Consider the following 22,830-nt stretch of genomic DNA (forward strand, 5'->3'; position numbering starts at 1 on the left):
TGTGAAGGTGCCGTGTAAATGCCTAGGGGCGATAGAGGGCCAAATGTACGATGGTTCTCTTCCACGTGGGTTATTGTGTTATCAAAATTGTCTCTTTTGGAGGGGAAAGAAGTGGAGTGATCTTATATACTGTTTAGAGATACTTTTACCTGACCACGGTCTGTGTTCCACATGTGTGCAGCACCGGGGAACGCGTGGAGGTCGAAGAGGGCATCGGATGCCCCGGAACTGGAGCCTCGTTGTGGATACTGGGAAAAGAGCCCGGGGGTCCTAGTGAAGAGCAAGTCAGGGCGCTCCGACACATCTCTCCAACACAGACTTTATAAATAAATCTTGTCTTTTTCCAGACTGGGATCCTCTGTGTGGCCTTGCCTGTCCTGGCCCTGGCTCTGTAGATCAGGCTATCCTCGAAATCGCAGATCTATCTCCAAAGTGCTGGTCCACCGCCAGGTCCTGAGGTTTACTTGTTTGTTTTGAGACAAGGTTTCTTTGTGTAGCTTTGGCTGTCCTGGAACTAGCTCTATAGGCCTGGCTGGCCTGTGCCTTCCCCGAATGCTGAGATTAAGGGCATTAGCCACTACTGCCAGGCCCAAATTATATTTAAATGTGTGTGTGTAGTGTGTGAGGGCAGGGACTGCGAGGATGGTCCCAGGGCTCCTCCTGTGAGTCTTCCATCAAGTGGACTGTGGAGATCAAACTCGGGCTGCCAGCCATAATAACAGCAAGTGCGTTTAGCCCCGAAGACGACTTGGCAGGCCCAGGATTTACTGTCAAAGTACCTCCTGTGGGGCTGGGGTACCGTCTACCCAGCAGACCTTGGGTGGTGGGTGCATAACAAACGTAATGAGAGGACAGTGTACCAGGCTGTCTCACCAACACCTTGGAAAACAACATATGTAGGGGGCTGGAGAGATGGCTCAGCTGTTAAGAGTACTGGCTGCTCTTCCAGAGGTCCCGGGGTTCAATTCCCAGCAACCACACGGTGGCTCAAGGCATCTGTAGTGGGATCTGACGCTTCTGGCGTGCAGGCATACATGCAGATAGAGCACTCATAGATAAAATAAATACATCTTGGAGAAAGAAAAAAAAAGAGACATGTCTCTGGCCTTTTAGCATGGTAGTCTCAGGGTGCAGGGCAGGGAAAGGCAGTGCAGGACTGCCGCTGTGAATTTAAGGCCAGGCAAGAACACCGGGTGTGGTGGTGTACACCTTTAATGCCAGCGGCAGCAGGCTCCATCTCGGAATTTGAGGCCAGCCTAGTCTACATAGCAAGTTCCTCCAAGCCAGGCAAGGGCTACACAGATGCAGCCCCCACCCCCACCCCATCCCCCACTCCTCCCCTAAATGGTTAGGGGGCAGCAAGGTGGCTCACTGGGTACAGGTAACCGCTGCCAGGCAGACAACCTGAATCTGATTCCCCAGACCCCACGGAGTGGAAGGGAAAACCAACTTCCCAGGAGTCGGCCCGTGACCAGGACACTCGCTTGCTGTAGCCCCCACGCATGCCCCCTCCCCCCTTTTAGATTTAATGGATGAAACCCAGCAAAAAGAACCCACGGGGCACACTTAGGAAGGCCGCTCCGCTCCTGTGCAGCCCTGTAGAACAGGTCATTGACTGTAAACGCAGTCACTCTGGAGTCACTGCTGGGAGGAGTACACCGAATGTTTCCCTATCATCGCTGGAGTCCAATGAGGCGGCACTAGGGGGTTGCCAGAAGCATGAGGTGTTCCAAGCCCAGAAGGGGACTTCGCCTACCTGGTGGGAGGCACAGGACGTAAAGCCGAGCAGTCACAGCGTGTCTGGCAGCGGGTGTGAAGAAGGGCCGAGCTGGAACCACCTTTTAAGAAGCCGATTCCAGTGAGGCCTGAAGGCCGAGTGAAGCAGATCGAGCACGGTGCAGAAAACCGGGTTGAGAGAACCTAGGGGACTTGGGCTTCAAAAACCTGCTCGGGTCAGCTGGCAGACTCATCTACCGAGAGTGGGCGTGAGAGGCCGGAGAGACCGGCACACCTGCCGAGGACCAGAGCGGGGGTTCTCAGCACCCCACTCCAGCAGCTCATGACCGCCCGCCCGGCCGGTACCTCCTCCGGTTGCAGGCACCCGTCTGTTGGACTCTGGCTACCTGCACACAGCACACACATACACGTACCTGCGTTGTTGTGTGGCATTTTCCCGGGAGATTAAAACTTCTTAAGCCAGGAGGTACACAACTCAAAATCGCTTCAGGAAGTTCCTGAAACTGACCAGACCCCATTAGGCCCGCCCCCTGGCCCCCTTGCTCCCTCGTTCCCTCTTTTCCTCCCAGGAGTACACAACAAGGCTGCTGAGAGTTCCCCCCTTCTCCCCCCCACCCCCCGTGGGAGCTGGCTGCAAAGGAGTCTCTGGGAGCAGAGCAGCCGCCTGAAGAAAATAGAAACACGGGAGGCCGCCTGGACGAGGTGTGGATCAACCCAGACACTGGAGGGGACCGACACTCTCCAACCTGCCCCAGCTGCCTGCAGGCTGTGTTCTAGGTTCCCAGCTTTTGTGAGCTTTCCCGTGCGGTGGAAGGCTCCGGAGATGCAACTGTCTTTGAGTCGTTTGCGCTCCTGTCGGTGACCCCTCACCAGGTTGGACACTGAAGGAACCCACGCTTTTGTCTGCTGTGTGCTCCCCCTCTACAGTCAGTAGACGTGTGTGATGCAGCTCCCTGGGAAAAGGCTTGTTACAAAACAGCACATAACAAACAAACAAACAAACAAACACGAAAAAGGCTTTTGAACGGAAGGGAGCTGAGAATGAACTTCTCGGTTGTATGGTGGAGCATGTCTCCCACGTGCATCCTTTTCCTTTGAAACAGCAAGCAAAATTTAAAGAGGTGGTGAAGAGCTCTCTGTTGGGATTTATCCTCGACTGAGGGTATCTAAAACTGAGTACCGCAGACAGGAAGGGCTTTTTTCTCTCACCCAGAATGTGAGAGGAGCCTTTGGAGGGAGCTGTGTTCTCTGCACTGCTATGAAGCGGCCCACCTAACTGTGGCCTCGGGGCGGGGCATCAAGTCAAGTCGGCCGCCCTAGCTGCAGGCCTCAGCCTGATTTGCATGTGGAACAGTGCGGAGGAGGAAGACTTGGAGCAGGGGCTTTGATTTTTTATTTCCTGGCAGATGGGTCTCCCTGGCAGAAGCTGTGTTAGCTGGCGAAAACAGGTCGATACTCTAGACCCGAACGGTCGGTCACTCTGCAGACCCCACAAGATGACTCAAGCTGAGACAGTGCCAGGCTAGGCTGGGACTGAATATTGAAGCGAAGGAAGGGAGTAAGAATGGAAAAGAAGGACCTCGCTCCTTCAGTGTATACCAGCGGCCTGGGGTCAGTTAGAGGGGGTGAGAGGGCGAGCACAAGATGGCTCCGCGGTTGAAAGCTGCTTACAGTTGGTGACAGCCATGCCTAACGACCCTTTCAGGACTCCCCCAGGCAGGCCTCTGTGGGGAAAGGAGAAAATCGACTCCCCTCAGTCGCCCTGGCCTCCATCCCTCTCCCGCCGCCATAAACGTTAAGAATCAGGCCTGATAGTAGGTCCGGCCAATTCTCTTGCCTTTTTTGCGATTTAGGATTACAGGCGCGAGCGAGCCACTGTAGTCAAGTATACTGATGGAGGTTGTAGCGAGCTTATATGCGAAAGGAAAGTAGTTGGCTGGGCCGAGGGTGCAGCTGGACCGGTAGACAGACTTGGTTGCCTGGCACGCACAAAGCCCCGACGAGTGTGTGATCCCCAGTAGTGCACGATGGCACACAGCCAGGATCAGACGTTCAGGGTCCTCCAGGGAGACCGGTGGAGCGGCGGAGGCACGCGGGGCGGGGCGTATGCAGATGAGGCGGCGCGCAATGGCTGCCGGTCCCGCGTGGTTCGGGGGGACGCGTGTTGCTCCCGCATGGCGAAAAACACCGCGTGACGGAGTGTGATGTGCGTGGGGACGAAGAGACAAGGACGGGTCTCTGGAGGTCGCGCGCGGCGAGGCGGTGTCGCGAGTGCGGTGACCGTGCGTTCAAAGTGCGTTGAGCGCGAGGGAGAGCGCGCGCGGGGCGGCTGCAACTCATACTTACCTGGCAGGGGAGATACCATGATCACGAAGGTGGTTTTCCCAGGGCGAGGCTTATCCATTGCACTCCGGATGTGCTGACCCCTGCGATTTCCCCAAATGCGGGAAACTCGACTGCATAATTTGTGGTAGTGGGGGACTGCGTTCGCGCTCTCCCCTGGTTCTCTCTGGTCTGAAAGAAAAGAATCTCTGCCGACTGGATGGCGAGTAGGCGGTCCACAGGCATGTGGGCTTTTCGTTTCCCTTGCGGAAGTTCGGTGTTTTCTGGTGGTATTTGCAGCTTGAAGGGCTCATGGGGTTTTTTTTCCGCTTTTTTTTTTTTTTTGGCCTTTCGAGACAGGGTTTCTCTGTGGCTTTGGAGCTTGTGCTGTCTAGCTCTTGTAGACCACGATGGTCTCCAACTCACAGACATCCGCCTGTCTCTGCCTCCCGAGTGCTGGGATTAAATTAGCTTTGTGCGACCAACGCCTGACATCTTGCATTAAAGAGTAATGTTAACAGTGCACGCTAAGGACTAAAGTTGCAGGGGCAGATTAGACCAGAAGTAAGAGAAACTTGTTTTACTCTTAAACAAGACCGCGAAGAACTTTTGTCTAACAATCACTAAATATGCTTCCACAGGGCTCCTGCTCCCTGCTCCCTGCTCCTGATTACGTCCTGGAGTGCCTTTCTTATGAAACTTAAAATCCAGCACCTCCAGTCGGATGACTGCCACCCAGCCTTGCAATTCCTGCATCGGAAGACCTCTCCTCTGAATGGCCTCTTCACACACGTGGCATACACAAACACATAAATATCTAAACCAGCATGAGGGGCTGGTTCCGTCGGTAGAACCGATGCATAAGGCTTCACAACTTCTCAGCCAGGAGTGGTCGCTAGGAGTGAGTTCTAGGCCAGCCTGTGTTACGGAGTGACTCAAATTCCCTCCCAAAACCAGGAAAAGAGAGTAAGTACTCTCCGTTTCTGTGTTGGTGCCAGTGGCAGTTGCTCCTTCAAAGATGCAGTGGAGCGTGGCGACTCCGGGGGACTGGCTGAGCACCATTAAACCCATCCACACTCACTCCGGCCCTTTATGGCCAGGACACCTTTATTCTTGGGGCGCTCAGGCCTATGGGTCGTAGATCTCTTTGGTTCAAACTTCTAGTGTCCGTTTTTTGTAAAATCAAACCAGTTCTAGGGTCTGGAAGTCTATGTGCCAGCATGGTCATCTCTGTGAGGGTCCTCTTCTAGGTGCGAGTCACTACTTGGTATCCTCACCTGGCAGAAGGCACAGCTTTATCACTGCGTCAACCCACAGTTGCAGCGTTGCGTTTTTTGGCTCCAGACCATGCCTGTATCCTGGAAGAGAAAACAGATTTGAGGATATGTATGGAGATCCTTATCACAATTGTGTGTCACTCAGGTTCTAAGGGATATGGGGAGGGGGAGGGCATGATGCCCTCCCTCTTCTGTCCTCCACTGGGCACTGTGCACATGGAATACACCGAAATACACACAGGCCAAACACTTGTAAAAGTAAAATCACTCTCTCCCCACCCCTCATCCTTTTCTTTGTTTTTCCAGACAAGGTTTCTCATGTATTGCCCTGGCTGTCCTGAAAGTTGCTCTGTACAACCGGCTGGCCTCAAACTCACAGAACTCCATCTGCCTCTGCTTTCCCGAGTGCTGAAACTACAGGCTGCGCCATCACCTGCTGGGTGGGAGTGGTTTCTCTGGAGGAGTGTATATAACATGCTTTGACGTCAGCCGCCAGCGCCAGCTGGCAAACAATGACATGGAGATTTCTTATGAAAGCTTGGCATTAGCTGAGGCTTGTCCCACTAGCTCTTGCCTGGAGTCACCCAAGGTTCATCTGCACTTTTGGAGCATCCGTCTTTAGCCCACAGGCCTAGAATATCTGACAGATTTTTCTGTGAAGCAGGAAGTTTTTGAAAGACTGACTTGCCTAATCTTGGCAAAGTTCAACAGTCTTTTTCCTTTGTGTCCTGCTTGTCCTGTCAATGTAGAGTAAAAGTGCCAGCAAAAGAAACCAACCAGTTCCTGAGCAGGAAATCTAGCAGGCTGGCCCTGAACCCAGAGCCAGTCAGTGAAAGAACCACCCTAGCCCTGAATCTAGAAACTAACAAACATACCCTGACTCTGAAACCAGAGCCAAAGAAACACACTTTGGCCCCTGACCAACTGAACTAACCAATGCCTGAGCAGGAAAAACAACCAATCCCTGAGCAGAAAAATCTTCTCCCTGGGAAATATCTATCCCTAAGAAACGCTATATAGGTCCCCTCTGCCTGCTCAGTTGTGGGCTGTGTTTTTCCACCCTGACAGAGTCAGCCACCTTCCTGGACTCCTCCTTCCCAAAGAAATCTCTTTCTCAAAAGAGTCTTGGGTGAAGAACTTCATTCCCCAGTGCAGAATAGAAGAACCTTTCTGAGACATCCCTTAGGGGGACTGAGCAGCAAAAACCTTGCTGAGAGATTCCCTTGGGGGGCAGGGGGTGGGGGGCGGGGTTGAGCAAGGCTGAGCAGAAAAAAGTAACTTTTCTGCCAGAGCTGGAGGAGATAGCTATATTTCTGCAGGGGTTTCCCCTTTAGCAGAGTGAATCAGAAGAAGCAACACCTTGGGTCAGAGAGAAGCAGCAGCAGCAGAACTCTGCCAGGAGGCCCCCTTAAGGGGGAGGGGGCCTCAAGCAAAGCCCAGCTGTAATAGCTCTCTCTAGGAGAGGAGCAGGGTTGCTATAACCTGCAGGGAGACCATGCCCCACTGCTCCCCAGCTTCAGCTATCTCTCAACTTCCGGACAAGTTAGGATACCTCTCCCTCCAGGGCTGAGCTGTCCTATTGTGGCTCCAGCCACCAAGCTGCCCTAGGTATAGCCCGGCTTCCTGATAAGTCAGGTTATCTGTGCAGCCCGAGAGTGCTGTAAGACTCACACTCGCAGTCAACAGTCAAGACAAGAGCAGTTTCTTGCCCAATGGCTAGTTTTGCCAAATTGAAAGCAAACTCCAGGGGCTGGAGAGATGGCTCAGCGGTTAAGAGCACTGACTGTTCTTCCAGAGGTCCTGAGTTCAATTCCCAGCAACCACATGGTGGCTCACAACCACCTTGAATGAGATCTGCATGCAGGCAGAATACTGTATACATAATAAATAAATAAATAAATAAATCTTTAAAAAAATGGAGTTTCCTTGATGCCCATCATCTTCTCTGAGGCAAATGGTGCTGCCGGGAGCAGACATGTCTCATTGTCACGAAAAGCCCTATGTTAACAAAACATTTTAAATGCCATATTCTATAGGTCTTTGAAGTGTTTGAAGACCATCTATCTACCTAAAATATATCTTGACAGGCGGTGGTGGTGGTGGTGGTGGTGGTGGTGGTGGTGGTGGTGGTGGTGGTACACGTCTTTAATCCCAGCACTTGGAAGGCAGAGGGCAGGCAGATCTATGGGAGTTCCAGGACAGGCTCCAAAGCTACAGAGAAAACCTGTTCCGAAAAATAAATAAATAAATAAATAAATATCTCTAACCTCGAAAACAGAATACCTAAGATGACTAAAAGTTTGATTGTTATAGGTAACTAACTACTAGCCTTCATTTCTTTATTATCGTGACTAGTTTGTAGTAGTAACTTTCAAGGACAGGAAATTTACATTATATGGTCAAATGAGCTTCGTAGAACCAACACCTTAAACAAGAGTAGAAATTTATGTACAGCATGTTCTAACAAAAATAACCTTCAATCAGTATCGATATACAAAAATACAAGCATAGGAATGTATATACGGTTACAACAAAAATAACCTTAAATTTGTATCAGGATACAAAAATCCATACCAATGTAATATGTAAGACTAGTAGTTGCTGTTTCAGTTTAAAAGTGGAATTCAGCAATCTACCCTTTGGTCGTATCATTTCTATATCACCGCTTTTTCTTTTCAGAACAAGATCCCTGAATCTCATCTCCTTTGTTCAGTTTTTTTCCCCTGACCATTACTGATAACAACTTGCAACCAACCTTACCCTAGATGATGACAAGTATCCGCAACCCACCGAATGACCAAAACCCACCCACCCCCACATCTTGGGAATGTGGGCATCATGTTCTCTAGATTGCTGCCTGTTGTCCTGGGGGTTGGGGGTGGGCGCTGCCACCTCCAGGGGAGGGAACCTGAGAAAATGGAGATAATGGTGAAGACCTGGGAGAGCTAGCCATATCCTTTGTTGCCAGTCTCTGTGTAATGGGAAAGTCCCAGCGGGAGTAGCACACGCTCGAGAGGCTGGACCATCTCAGCTAGCCGCCTTGAAATTGTCCTGAGCAGTCTGTAGTCTAAAGATGATCTGTTGGGCGGTGTTTGTCAGCTTAGCGGCTGGCCTTACCACAGTCCAGGTGGAATCGTTGTTGTGGGGCCCCCTCATCCTTTTGGAGACTTCAAAGGTCGCTGTTAGGAATGGTCATTGTTTACTGCAGAAAACTTAAAACATTTTAAAGGTCATAGGCAGCAGATCTCGGAGAGGTTGAAGGACCACCATTTGTTAAGTACATCTGGGGTACACAAATTTAATTCCTAGTTACCTGATAGAGCCTCAAGCCTGAAATCATGTACAGGAAGGTAGATGAAGCCTTTTTCAAGAACTAGTTAGTACTCCATATGACCATTAATATCATAACAGAAAATGTAAATATATGTATATATGCATATATATCTTATAAATGTTGAGATAAGACTTATACCTTAACCTCCAAGCCCTCTTTCTAGCCTCAGGGTACTTTCAAAAGGTGAGTTCGGCTCTAATGTCAACTATTCTGGCATGTTGAAGTTTCAAGACTTTTGTGAAAAACCACAGTCCAGTTCTCCTGACATGCTGGCTTCAAGTTTGAAGCATAGGCACACTGTTTTTGTTTTTCAAGTGTGGCTTCCTGTGCCTCGGTTGAGAGGCACCACCAGGGCCACACAGCATCCGGGACTGGGGGAAACACAGTGAAGGTGGAAAGGCCGGAGTCAGGTTTTTTGATTTAGCATTTTTATTTGTTTAAGTCGTTGGTGCTGAGTGAGGCTCGATCTCGCATGCTAGGCATGCCCTCTCTCACCAACCTATATAATAAAGTCCCTGCCCAAGCCGTAGTTTTGTTTGTTGTTGTTCTGAGACAGGGTCTCACTGTAGCTCTGGCTGGCCTAGAACTCACAGAGCTCACCACACACCCAGCCCTCCAGCATTAGTGTTTCATTTCTGTTTGTTTGAGAGAGGGTCTCGCTCTGTAGCTCTGGCTGTCGCGGAACTCACTATGCAGCCCCTCGCAGCCGTGACGAGAGTTAGGGTCATCAGAGAGGAGGGAACCTCAGTGGAGAACCTGCCTCCAAAAGATCAGGCTGGAGGCTGGAAAACCTGAAGGGCGTTTTCCTGATCAGCGGTGAGTGAGGGAAGGCCCAGCCCACTATGGGCGGTGCCACCCCTGGGCGGCTGGTCCTGGGTCCTTGGAGAAAGCCTGGCACGCACAGAGCTCCGAGTGCGTGATCCCCAGCAGTAGACGATGGCACACAGCTAGGATCAGACGTTTAGGGTCATCCTAGGCTACATAGAACGCTCCGGGCGGGTCGCGCGACCGAGGCACGCGGGGCGGGGCGGGGCGGGGCATATGCAGATGAGGCGGCGCGCAATGGCTGCCGGTCCCGCAGGGCTCGGAAGGCCGGTCGCGCGTGGTGCTACACCGAGAAACGGAGCGAGATGTCGGTGGTGAGGGGCGAGGAGCGGGGTCTGGAGGTCGCGCGCGGCGAGGCGGTGTCGCGAGTACGGTGACCGTGCGTTCAAAGTGCGTTGAGCGCGAGGGAGAGCGCGCGCGGGGCGGCTGCAACTCATACTTACCTGGCAGGGGAGATACCATGATCACGAAGGTGGTTTTCCCAGGGCGAGGCTTATCCATTGCACTCCGGATGTGCTGACCCCTGCGATTTCCCCAAATGCGGGAAACTCGACTGCATAATTTGTGGTAGTGGGGGACTGCGTTCGCGCTCTCCCCTGGTCTTCTCGGTTGAAAATAAGACTCAGTTGTAGTTTCTTTTGGTCTGCAGCCAGATGCAAGGTGTCTCTTATGCCTAGCACTTGCTACGGCGGTAACACTCAACTCAGTTTGATGGTAAGGTAACTTGTGATGAGGTGGTTGAAAAGACTGCTACGGGGTGGGGTGGACCCCGAGAAGGAAATCATGGGGTTTTGGGTGAGCGAGACTTAAATCAGGGTGTTATTAACGACCCTTTCCTGCCTGTTTAAGTCCTAAGTTTAGACAAGTTAGTCTTGAAAGAAAAACAAAACATCTTGGGCCACAAATTGCAGCTAATTACTACACAGTTGACTGACAGGTTACAGAGTCTTGTCCCGTTCCCCCGGGCTGGGAATCTTTACAACCGGCAACTAGCAAAAAATGGATAGTCACCTCTTCTATGAGAGCAACCAGGCTCCAGTCGTGGTATTCCTGATTTAAGGAGTTAATTTTTGATCCAGTTTAATCCCAGCAGCACTCACGCGGTGCAGCATCGCCGAGTTCACGCCTGAAAGGGGGGGGTGGGGGTGGAGAAAGTAAGATCTGGCTTTTGCAAGGCTTTTTTTCCTTTTCATTTATCTTCTCTCCTCTTCCTTTTTCTTCCTCTCTCTTCTCTGTATAGCACTGGCTACACACTCAGGACCAGGTTGGTCCAGAAAGATTTGCCGGCCTCTGCAGACATCCTGAGAGCCACCCACCGCACACCACTAGGGATTGTCTGTCGGTCTTGTCAGTGGCAAACGGCTCCTCTGACATCTACTGTCGTGAGATGGCTTTTCCTAATATACCAACCGAAATGTTGGTACGATAAAGCACAGTGCCCTGCACGTTTTTTCTTTCAGACCAAGAAAAACCAGGGGAGAGCGCGAACGCAGTCCCCCACTACCACAAATTATGCAGTCGAGTTTCCCGCATTTGGGGAAATCGCAGGGGTCAGCACATCCGGAGTGCAATGGATAAGCCTCGCCCTGGGAAAACCACCTTCGTGATCATGGTATCTCCCCTGCCAGGTAAGTATGAGTTGCAGCCGCCCCGCGCGCGCTCTCCCTCGCGCTCAACGCACTTTAAACGCACGGTCACCGCACTCGCGACACCGCCTCGCCGCGCGCGACTTCCAGAGACCCGTCCTTGTCTCTTCGTCCCCACGCACATCACACTCCGTCACGCGGTGTTTTTCACCATGCGGGAGCAACACGCGTCCCCCCGAACCACGCGGGACCGGCAGCCATTGCGCGCCGCCTCATCTACATACGCCCCGCCCTCGGCCTGATGTCACAGGCCCGCTCTGAGCTAGGACGCACTCCGACCGGCCCTGGCCCTGAGCCTGAAGGGGCGCTCTGCGCATGGCCAGCCCTCCCCTCCCCTCCCCTCCCCTACCCTCACCCTCCTCTCCCTCCCCCTCTCCCCTCCCCTCCCCTCCCGCTGCCACTCCTCTCCCCTCCCCTCCCCTCTTTGTTTTAATTCAGTTGCTGCTCGGTGTGGTGACTGCAGACCTTTAACCTCCGCATTCCAGAGGCAGAGCCAGGGAGCAGGAGGCATGGCAGAGGGAGGCAGAGAGAGGAGCTCTTAGAAATCGAGGCCCTACTTGTCTATGTCTCGAGGTCTAGGCCAACCAAGACCACATAATGAGATCCTGTTTACAAAGGAAAAAGAAGACAAATCCAGTTGCTTATCTCCTATCAACCACAGTCCTGAGTTTGAGGCTGAGGGCTTACAACCTGAGAGGAGCTGCGACCCTCCCGGCTCAGCAGGACAAGAACACCTGCGCGACAAGAGACCCAACGTTTGGCCTTGGGACTCTGGAGAAAACACATCCACTTAAGAATAAAGTAGAGGGGCTGGAGAGATGGCCCAGTGGTTAAGAGCACTGGCTGTTCTTCCAGAGGACCTGGGTTCAATGTCCAGCACCCACATGGCAGCTCACAACTGTCTTTAGCGGCCAGTTCCAGGGGATCTGATACCTTCACACCAATGCACATAAAATAAAGTTAAATAAATTATTTTTTTTTAAAGAATAAAGTAGAAAAGGCCAGTGAGTAGATACTGATTTACTTAGTGATTTACTTCAATCAAGGCTTGTACGGCCCATTTGCCAAGCATGACTCCACTTGCTCTCTGAAACAGAGTGACCTGGAGAAATAGCTGTTAAGGTCTTTGCCCTTAGCAACCTGCTGACCTTGGGTATGCTTTTGTTAACTCTTGCTTCCTTGCCTGCCCCACCTGTGGTGGTAGAGTATAAAATAAATACAAACCGGACCTGCCCAGCATTGAAGCTTCCTTTTAGTGGCTGTCCATGTTGTGCCCAGATTTCGGAACCCCAAAAGAACCCGCCAACAAGGGAATGTAAGGAAGCCTTCCTAAAATCGACCCAATTGAGCCTGGTGGTAAAGGGCCTTTAACTCCCGTGCCCAAAGCTTGGGATCCCATCTGAGGGGTCAATACTGCACTGTAGGAGGAGCAGAGGTCCAGTCCTGTGCTTCCTGGGGTACCTCTGACAAGGTCCTGTATACAATGGGGTTTCTCCGGGGTAGGACCTGAATAGGGCGGGAAACAGGAGTATCTAGGGCTCCGTATTCCTGGGAATAAGGGGCCCAGAGCAGACCCTGACTCCCGTTTCCCGGAAGTGGCAGACAGTTACCCTGTACATCAGTCTTTGATCTACACCTATTGCCCCAATAGTGTCCCTTTTTACATCGGGGACAAAGACCTGGCCCTGGGCAAGGAGGTGCAAAAGAGTCTTTAATGGGACAATTTTTCTTAAAGTGACCCCCTTGTCCACTTCCAAAACATGACTTAAATCTGGCCCCCCTACCGATCCTCTTATTACCCTGCATGGCAGAGGCGATAACTTGTCCCATAATGTGATGTCCATCTATATCTCTACAAATTTGAATGTAATCATTGAGGCTTCTGGTCTTATGAGGCTGTAAAGCCACCTTGCAGTATTTGTTGGCACTTTCAAAAGCTAATTGTTTTACTATAGGCATGGCATTATCGGCATCCCCAAACATGCACCCTGCAAGTTGCAGGAGCCAATCCACAAACTCAGAATAGGGTTCAGATGGTCCCTGAAGGACCTTAGAAAGTTGGTCTCCTGCAGCCTTATTAGGTAAGGCTTTCCATGCTTGGCCAGCAGCCACTGAGATCTGTGCAGGGTCATAAAGAATCTGCTGGCCTAGACCTGCATAGGCTCCCATGCCAGTAAGCATTTCTAAGTTCCTTCCAGGGAAACCAGCAGCTGTGTTGTGCTGCGCTGTTTGATTACAAAGTTCTTGGTATTCACCCCTCCAGATCAAATATTCTCCCTCTGACAGCGTAGCTCGACATAATTGCTGCCAATCACTGGGGGTGCAATTCAAGGCTGCAAAGGATTCAAAAATAGCCAGAGTAAAAGGGGCATGAGGGCCGTATGCCACAACTGCCTCCTTTAGTTTTATATTCTTAAAGGTAAGAGGGGCATGCTCTCTCTGACTCTGGCCTTGGGGATTAATTGTCTCTATGACTGGGAATATCACTCCACCCCTCTGCTCTTCAGGAGGGGCTGAAGGAAGACAGAAAGAACTAGAATGCTTGGGATTATGAGCAGGGGGACACGGCTCAAGGGAGCATCTCCTAAGCTTAGGCTTTAATTTGAGGATGTCATTCTCGAATTGAAGTGCTTCACCTTCCTCAGTCTCATCCCCTGAAGAGGAGAGAGAGGACTCAGAGGAAGAAACATCAGAAGCTTGGAGTGACATAACAGACTCTTTGTCCTGAGCCTCTGCAAAAGCAGCTTTGGCTTTCTCAACCTGCTCTTTCACCTCCACATCCTCACTAAGAAGTGCCTCCTTGACCTGACACCACAGAGAAAAAGTAACAATTGATATGGCATTTGCCCCTTCTTTTTGTAATGTCCTTTGTAGGTCTCCCTTCACCTGCTCCCAATCAGGGATATTAAGGTCACCAGAGACCAAAAACCAAGGGCTGACCTCATGTACAGTTCTCAAGAAGCCTTTGCTGTCTTATGTTTGATACCGATGCCCTGTTTTTTAACAATTGGTGTAGGAAGCCGGTTCCTGCATTATCCATTACAATAATAGGTGCCTGAAGACACCACGTTGTAAATTACTTCACAGGCACTGGGTAATCTCCATTCCTTTGATCTCTGCCTATCCCGTGGCTCATTTAGCCTGAGGAGCTAAAGCCATTCATAGGGTAACACGTCCCAGGCGGCTGGTCAGCCTTTATAAGGGATGGTTTTCTTGGTTTAGTGTCTCCACTCTGGTAAGATGCATTAAAGCTTGTCTGCAGAAGGATCCGAGTGTCCCGTGTATGATTTCTTGCTGGCGAGAAATACAAATTGGACCAGTTGGTCCCCCATAATTTGGTTTCCTTTTTAAGATACATCCTTTGATTTTTCCAAAGATTGTAGTCTCTCAGCCTATTTCCAAGGGGCATGTGGTTTTCACCGATGGTTCTTCAAAGGGTACAGCTGTAGTTGTATCTTTTCCCATCATAAGACAGCCAGAATCGCTGCAGCTTCTGCCCAAATGGCCGAACTCTTAGCCTTGGCCATGGCTCTGCAGCTCTTCCCCACAGTTGGTCCCCCATAAGAGAGTAAGAACTAGCAGCACCCATGTTCAATACACCCTCTCCTTACCTTATTGAAAATGCTGGTAAGCCTTCACGGGTGATCCTTCAGCGTCTTCACTTCTTTCCCTATCTCGGTGGGACCTCCACTTGTAGCGCCTGCCTACAACACTTCCACAGTATAGGGCGAGGGGCTTGAGGATTCAAATAAAGACAAGACAGCAGGTCTTTCTTGCAGGGAGAATGCCCTTTACTCCAACAAGAGTGGGGGCTTATATACCAGTCAGCAGGGATGGTGGAAAACTACCCAGATCACAAGTTCAGGTTCCCTGGCCCATCAGGCAATCCTGAATGGGCGAATAACAGGATAACAGGAACTTGCACTCAGGCTTTCAAGGAAGGAAGAAAACAGGATGTACCTGCTAGGTAAGCTCCTAGTCACAAGCTGGTCAGCAGACCCCTATGGGGGAAGGGCCCAACAGATTCTCTGGACTTCCTCAGTGTCTGTTGTTATGCCCCCCTTTTCACTTCTGATTTTGTTAATTTGCATGTTCTCTCTCTGCCTTTTGATTAGTTTGGATAAAGGTTTATCTATCTTGTTAATTTTTTCGAAGAACCTACTCTCTGTTTCATTGATTCTTTGTATTGTTTTCTTTGTTTCTACTTTATTGATTTCAGCCCTCAATTTGATTATTTCCTGGCATCAACTCCTCCTGGATAATTTCTTTGTTTCTTCCTCAACTGGTGATTAATGCAACTGAACAGTGTTCAATTTCCATGAGTTTGTAGTTTTTCTGCAATTTGTGTTATTGAATTCTAACTTTAAGCTATGGTGATCCCATAAGATACAGGGGGTCATTGCAATTGTTTTTTGTATCTGTTGAGGTTTACTTTGTTGCCGAGTATGTGGTCGATTTTAGAGAAGGTTCCATGTGTTGCTGAGAAGAAAGTATTTGGATGGAATCTTGTGTTTGGATGGAATGTTCTATAGATGTCTGTTAAACACAATTGGGTCATAACTTCTGTTAGTTCCTTTGTCTCTTTGCTAAGTTTCTGTCTGGTAGTCCTATCCAGTGGTGAGAGTAGGGTGTTGAAGTCTTCCACTGTAAGTGTGTGGGGTTTTATGTGTGATTTGTGTTTTAGTAATGTTTCTTTTATGAATGTACTTGTGCATGGGCATCGATGTTCAGAATTGAGACTTCATCTTGATGGACTTTTCCTTTGATGAATATGAAATGCCCTTCTTCATCTCTTTTGATTCATTTTAGTTTGTAGTCTAATTTTTTAGATATTAGGATAGCCACACCAGCTGTTTCTTAAGTCCATTTGATTGGAAAATCTTTTCCGAACCATTTACTCTGAGGTAATGTCTGTCTTTGAAGTTAAGGTGTTTTTCTGACCCGTGCCGCAGGTCCAGTCATTCAGGGTTCCGAAGGGGGGCTGCCTGAAAGAGTCATGGGCAAGAGAAAGAAAGGAGACCAAGCGGCGAGAGAAAAGACAAGAGTCCATCTATGCAATGTCAAGGTCTCGATTTATTGGGGCTTAGAGTGGGCTTAAATAGCCCTGCAACAATAGAATTGGGGGGGGAATAACAGAAGGAACATCAGGTATTTGCTGGGACTGGAACATTCTTCTTATCAGCCGGAACATCTAGTGGTCTTCCTTGGAACAGCGAACAGAAAAGCCCCAGACCCTTTCTCGGAACAGAAGCAGTTAGCAGTTCCGCTTGGCCAAACCGTATCTAATTACAGGTTACAGGAGGCTCACAGAGCTGGCTTTAAGCCGAAAACTTAAAGGTCATTAAAAGGCTTACAAAGGTGGGCTTTAAGTCACATAGTTTTGGGCCCATGGAGGTGAGGACTAGGCCACAGGTAGCATTCTTAGGGGGTCTTTGTTCATGACCATCTCTGTCTTAGGTTAGTTGGACCTTGCCACCTCACTGACTTTACCCGTCTTCGGGTGATAAAAAAACCCGCCATCCAGGAGTCCCATGTCTTAGGTTAGTCAAGGAGGGAAGGAAGTTGCCCGCCATCGAGGCGGCCATTTGTACCCGGAGCTACCAGTGTTGCATGCCTAGGGATGGCAAGTTTGGCTCTAAAGCCTGTGACTAGGCCTTTAGCAATTTAGAAAAATTAAGCCTCTCTTGATGGCCCAAAGGGTTGCCTGGTTCGCTCTGCTCGTTACGCTGCTCATCACCTGGGTTCTGGATCCGGTGATACTGTACAGAGACAAAATCTTTAGGGAGAAGTGAATCTATCTGACTTTTTATAAAGCGATTCATTCTTTGGAGGGCCCACAGGCCAAAAGAAATCATCAGCAATAGTCCTATAAGAGATCCCAGGAGAGATGGTAGCAAAGTAGAAAGCCAGGGGGAGGTTGAAAACCAATTTTTATACCAGGACTCTTGTTGCTCTCTTTGTTTCTTTCTATCCTCTAGATTTTTCTTTATTTTTTTCTATACTATCTTGTACTAACCCAGTTTTATCTTTGTAAAAACAGCACTCTTCTTTGAGAGCTGCACAGAGTCCGCCTTCTTTGAGGAAAATCAAATCCAGTCCTCTCCTGTTTTGCAGTACCACTTCTGACAGGGAGACCAGAGAGTCCTTTAAATTTTGAAGTCCTGTTTGCAGTTCTTTTATATCTTTATCTACTGCTTGGGACAATTGAGTCAAATGTGCATATTGCTGTTTGGAAGTTATTAGGGAAGCTATTCCTGTCCCGGCTCCAGCTGCCCCTAAGCCCAGCATGACAGCTAAGGTGATGGCTGAAATGGGCTCTCTCTTGTGACCGGGCCTCTCCTCCCAGCTAGGGATCAGCTCCTCCGGGGCATGTACTGTTAGGCAGGGCAACAGCCGTACCAAAACGCATTAATCTTTACTCTCTATAAACTGAAGGGTGGAGATAAAAGTGGTGGGTCCCTAAGAGCAAGCAAGGTAGGTTGATTGGGGAGCAGCCACATAAAAGAAAGTTTGATTTTAATGAGACAAATGTCTCATTACAAATGGATTGTAAGGGAATTGGAAGCAGTATACGGGGTCCTAAAATACAAGTACCAAGACCTGAGATTTAAGTGAGTGTGAGTCCTTGCTTATTGGGGGACCATCTCAATTGGTTGGTATCATTAGTAAAAGTGAGATTATTAAATTCTGCAATACCTTCATAAAAAGGTGGTATGGGAGAAAAGCATATCCAGCATTCCTGGTAATTGGAGTCATTAAAAGACTGGAGGGTCATGGCAGAAGCATTTACCATGGATTTAAGGCCTGAGAATTCCAGTCCTTTAGGACTGTGGGGGTTTTTATAGTCATCAGCTCAGAATCTAATGCCTCTAGGCGATGGTAGTGGACCAAAACCAATTTTTTGAAGATGGCGTCAATCTTAACCAGACTTAATGAATCTGGTTAGTTTTTGAAAAGGTAGAGGTGACAATTTAAGTAGTTAATCTAGTAGAACAGGCAAGGTAGGAATTATTAAGTGCCTGCAATTCCCTGATAAAGGGGAGGGGTGGAAGAATAGCAGACCCTACCGTCCTCTATAAGGGAGTGGTTGGCTTGATGAGAGGCCTGAACAGTAGGGTTAATTAAGGATAGAATAAGGTCAGCGGAGGAGGGAGGTCCTGGGGGGAAAAATGATCAGGGGTTCCCTAGTCTGGAGAGGCCCCACATAAATCATAATGCACATAAATCAACTATCAGGGGGGAATAGGAGGGGGTGGTCGTAATAGTTGTGGAAGCATTGGCAGCATCATTGGCTTGGTTGAGGATCATCCAGGTGTAGTTGTAGATCTGATAAGGGCTTCCAGAGGCAATGGCAATTGAAGGAGGGAACACACAAGTAGCCAAAAAGACAGCATCTTTTATATAGAATTAAGCAGAATTAGAAGGCTTCTCAGGGGCTTCCTCTGGGTGGATTATTTAGTTTTAAAAGGCATTTAGGCAACCATCTAGCATTATTGGTCTGAGTATCAAAATTCCATGCATGTCCTTTTCCCCAAATGAGGACCGGATCTGGTCCGTGCCGCTTGTAAGTTAGGGGATCTTTCCATAAGGCTTGAGTATAATTTTGAGCCATTGATGGATGTCAGAGGCTATCCTCGGCTGATTAAGGCATGCCCCACCACTGCCTGGCTTGTGGGCTAGCCTCATGTCTCACCGCTGCTACAGAAGCACGGAGGCAGGCGTTTCACACCCCCAAGTCAGCGGCATGCTGCGTCCCCAAAGGCCCAGCGGTCCCTGCTGCTATGGGCTCGGCAGGCAGGTCCACGCACACATGCTGGGCAGGACTAGGCCACATGGGCTGTCCGGTAGCACAGGTCTTGGGAATTAAGCACAAAATTGCTGGAAAGCTTTGTTAGTATATCCAGACCCATTATCTGTTTTTATAACTTTTGGCATTCCCATGTAAGCAAAACATCTTAAACAGTGACTTATAACATGCCTGGTGGCTTCTCCTGTTTGTGGAGTGGCACATTTTTAACTTGCCAAACTCTGTAATGTGAGTCACATCCATTCGCCATAAATGGTTGGGGAGCAGGCCTTGAGGATTCATCCTTAAATTAGCCATAGCCATATTGTGGACCTATTCCTCATTGTTTGATGATTTGACCAGCAGTCTCTCTGGTTAAGCCAAATTTCTTACTTAGACTTTTGCTATTATGAAGTTACAAGCCTGTTGAGCTTTTTCTATTTGAGGCAAATCAACTGATTTTGTTAATCAGATAATTCATTCCATTTGGCTAGTAATCAGGGAAAGGCCTATTTAGTAGGCTCCCATTGTGACCCATAAACATGGCAATTCTCTTAGGTGAATAACATTTTGAATTTGCTCAAATTAATCTAATATTGGATCCTATGTATGGAATTGTCTCTATTACCATAAGATCCTTGAAGACATAATGACTATCAGTATATAAATTAAATGAATTATTTACCAGGATTTAAAAGACCATTATAACAGCTTGCAGTTTAATTATTTGAGCTGAAGCCAGAGCTGTCTGCTCTATCTATTTCTTTCTATTAATAACCTATATAAGTGACTCTCCCAATAGAACCATTGGTAAAAATTAGCATAGCATATTTTTATAGGACTAATTTTGGAAATATAAAAGATGCATTAGTGCAAATTGTAACAGTTCATGAGCTAGAAACTGATTATTAATTCTTCCTGAAAACTGAGCAAAGACAATCACCCATAAGTCATTGTTCTGAAACCATCAATTAAACTGTTGCTTAGAGTAGGAGACATGTATCATACTTGGTTCTCTTCTAAAATACTTTCTAAAATATTGAACGAATGCGAATTCGGGTGTCAGCAATATTGGGGAAGCTGCACAACCCAGCAAGGGTTACAGGCTCCTTATATAGAAAAAAACTGCAGATCAGCATACAGGCAAGGGGCATAAAGTGATTGATTACAAAGTATGATCTCATGTTAGATTGGTCACCCAGGTGTGACTTGCTTTTCTACAAAGGAAAAACCATAGAACGTACCCTGGAAAGTCCTTGATTATCTGTTGGCCAGTCAGGTGTGACCCAAAGAGGATTGTCTTGGCGATTGCCCCCGTCTAAACCATAGGATGTGCCCGGGGTTGGGGCCAACCCCCTTGTAATGGGCCAAGGCCTGTGGGAAACTTTTTCTCTCTCTGTGAACTAAAATCTTTTAAAACTTTTTCTCTCAGCAAACTAAAATATTTCATTCCCCCATCTTTTTTTGTGAGGTTTTAATCCTAAAACCCATGGTCCTGCTTATTGCCTGAGAGCCTGATATTGCTGATTAAGAACTAGGGTTTGGGTTATGGGTAAGCATTCTTTAATAAATCGGAGTAGGTGATTAAGAATGTATAGCCCAGAAGTAAGCAGCAGTAAAAGAATAAGTAGGGGTCCTAAGAGGGTGGAGATTCCTTTAAAACAGCCTTGTTGGGACTCCCGTTCCTTTCACCGATGGTTGAGTCTTTCTCTGAGCTTGGCCATGGAATCCCTAATAACTCCAGAATGGTTAACATAGAAACAGCACTCCTCTTTTAGGGCAGCATAGAGCAATCATGGAATTGTTGTCTCTCCAGCGTCCCCATCAGAGAGTGAGAGATATTGGCATTCCCCCATGTAAGGGAGTTTCTTTTGACTTAGCATTTCAACCAGGGAAAATGGGCGATGCATTCTTTTCCATGCTACTTCCTGCTGACTTTGGGACGAAGTTAGGGACCCAAGAAGGCTGAAATGCTAGTCAAAAGCAAAAAAAAAAAAAAAAAAAAAAAAAAAAAAAAGGGAATTTAGGCCTATACGGCATTTCTGTACCATGTAGGCTAATGCTGAATCGCCTCCTCTAATTATAGAACTTGTCTACCTTTCTAGTTAGCTGTTTGGGTATATCTGGATCATTATCTCCTTATAGAATTTTACTTAAAGGATTTAAATCATCATTAGATGTCCCAAAAAGGGTACTTAACCAATGTTTTATAACAATTTCTAAAAAACTCATTTAAAGATTTTTAAAGTATCTTTTCCAATTGCTATCTATTAAGCCTTAATTTCTTTAGAATATAACATATGTCTTTAACAGTTCTCTAGATTTATTTAGAGTTTCTGAGTAGCCTTTTCTAATCTAACCTTCGAGGCTGACAAGCTGATAAGCCCTTATTTGCATGTTAGCTGACCTGTCAAGCTGTGAATCTAACAGGTTGGCTCTTTTGTGAGGCTTCTCATAAATCCTTCTCAAAATGATGCATTAACCCTTATTTTCTAGATGTCCTTTTTTAACCATAAAAATTTAGTAAGACCTATATCCTCTCATCTGCCAAATTTTATAGTATCATAGATTACTCATATCTCTAAGCTAATGCTATAAACTTTTGCTAACTTTTTAATTGACTATCTCCTAGGGCTCAAATCATAATTTTTCCTGTTAAGACATTGACTCATTAACTGGATGCTCTTTTTGACTCTATTAAAGTGATTTTGATATTTTTAAAACAATATCCAAGGCAATGTAAATATCTCTAATCATATCCAAGGCAATTTAGGCATTTCCATTCATCCGCATTCATAAATTCACAATCACATCACGCATCCAGGTGTGGCCACACCGTTCATTCATAACTTGCATACGTCTCACATTTCTCCTTTTGCCTAGGTTATGATCAATTTGTAGAAAAGAAAAATCCCTAATTGGAATTTTTAACATAGTAGCTTATAGTCAATCATTGAAACATGAGCATCCAAAATTTGAACAATTCTAAGCTTAAATATGTTGCCTTTTCTTTTCTATAAGTCTCAAAAACAGTTTCTGTCTGGCTGTATCAATAGCACTTATATACATTAATTAGCCATCAACCATGGTGACATCTCCCAAGGCTGTAAGTTGCAGCCCCCAAGCTTGACCGCCTCTAAGAAATGCTGCCAGCAAAGAGCAGACCAGTGAGTCCTCCGTGGCTTGCAAGTATGCAGAGCCCCAGGAGGGTGAGAGCTGGGGCTGAGGGAATTGGGGAAGGTCAGTCATTGGCTTCTGTACATGACAATGGTCTCGACTTCTGAAGGAAGTCTTTAACAGTCAGCAAGAGGCAAGACCTCTCACCAACGAGTTCAGGGCTCTGAATGACGTCCCTGAGAAGAGCCCAATAATTAAGAATAACTTCAGGAACATTTTTTTTGGGGGGTTTAACTCATACATCTTACCTAAATCTCTCCCAACCTTTTCCCAGGTCTGGGGAGCTATGTCTGGTCCCATTAAAATCAAACATAGACAAGCTTTATTAATAAAACAGAAAAAATGGACTAAATCTTTCTTTTTAACTCATTTCTTTTTATCTTCTCCTTTTTAATTTTTACTCCTTTTTATCTTTCTTTTTTAACTCTTATTCCTTTCTCCCTGAATGCTATTTTGAACTCTGTTATGAATTTTAACCCCTTACTAATGAAAGTACCCATGGCATTTGGACGGCAATGATTGGTACCTTACCTCCACCTGGAGAGAGCTCCAGTTTAGCTGTCTACAGGATCCTCTTTGTCCCGGGCTGTCTTTTCGCCGTCTGACAGCTGACCATACTTCGGGTCCCTGTTCAGGCACCACTTGACCTGTCCCGCAGATCAGTCATTCAGGGTTCCGAAGGGGGGCTGCCTGAAAGAGTCATGGGCAAGAGAAAGAAAGGAGACC

General features: G+C 47.8%; 3 non-coding genes across 3 annotated transcripts; 2 read left to right on the forward strand and 1 right to left on the reverse strand.

Moving 5' to 3' along the window:
- The first annotated feature begins 4,075 nt into the window (after window positions 1-4,075).
- On the forward strand, window positions 4,076-4,239 carry LOC113836215. Its single transcript, XR_003486199.1, has one exon. It is a non-coding gene; the product is annotated as a U1 spliceosomal RNA (small nuclear RNA).
- Window positions 4,240-9,930: 5,691 nt separating this feature from the next.
- LOC113836221 lies at window positions 9,931-10,094 on the forward strand. The gene has a single exon (XR_003486208.1). It is a non-coding gene; the product is annotated as a U1 spliceosomal RNA (small nuclear RNA).
- An 873-nt stretch (window positions 10,095-10,967) lies between these two features.
- On the reverse strand, window positions 10,968-11,131 carry LOC113836222. The gene has a single exon (XR_003486209.1). It is a non-coding gene; the product is annotated as a U1 spliceosomal RNA (small nuclear RNA).
- Between the last annotated feature and the right edge of the window lie 11,699 nt (window positions 11,132-22,830).

This window comes from Cricetulus griseus, chromosome 5, assembly GCF_003668045.3.
Source record: "Cricetulus griseus strain 17A/GY chromosome 5, alternate assembly CriGri-PICRH-1.0, whole genome shotgun sequence".
Taxonomy (NCBI): Eukaryota; Metazoa; Chordata; class Mammalia; order Rodentia; family Cricetidae; genus Cricetulus; species Cricetulus griseus.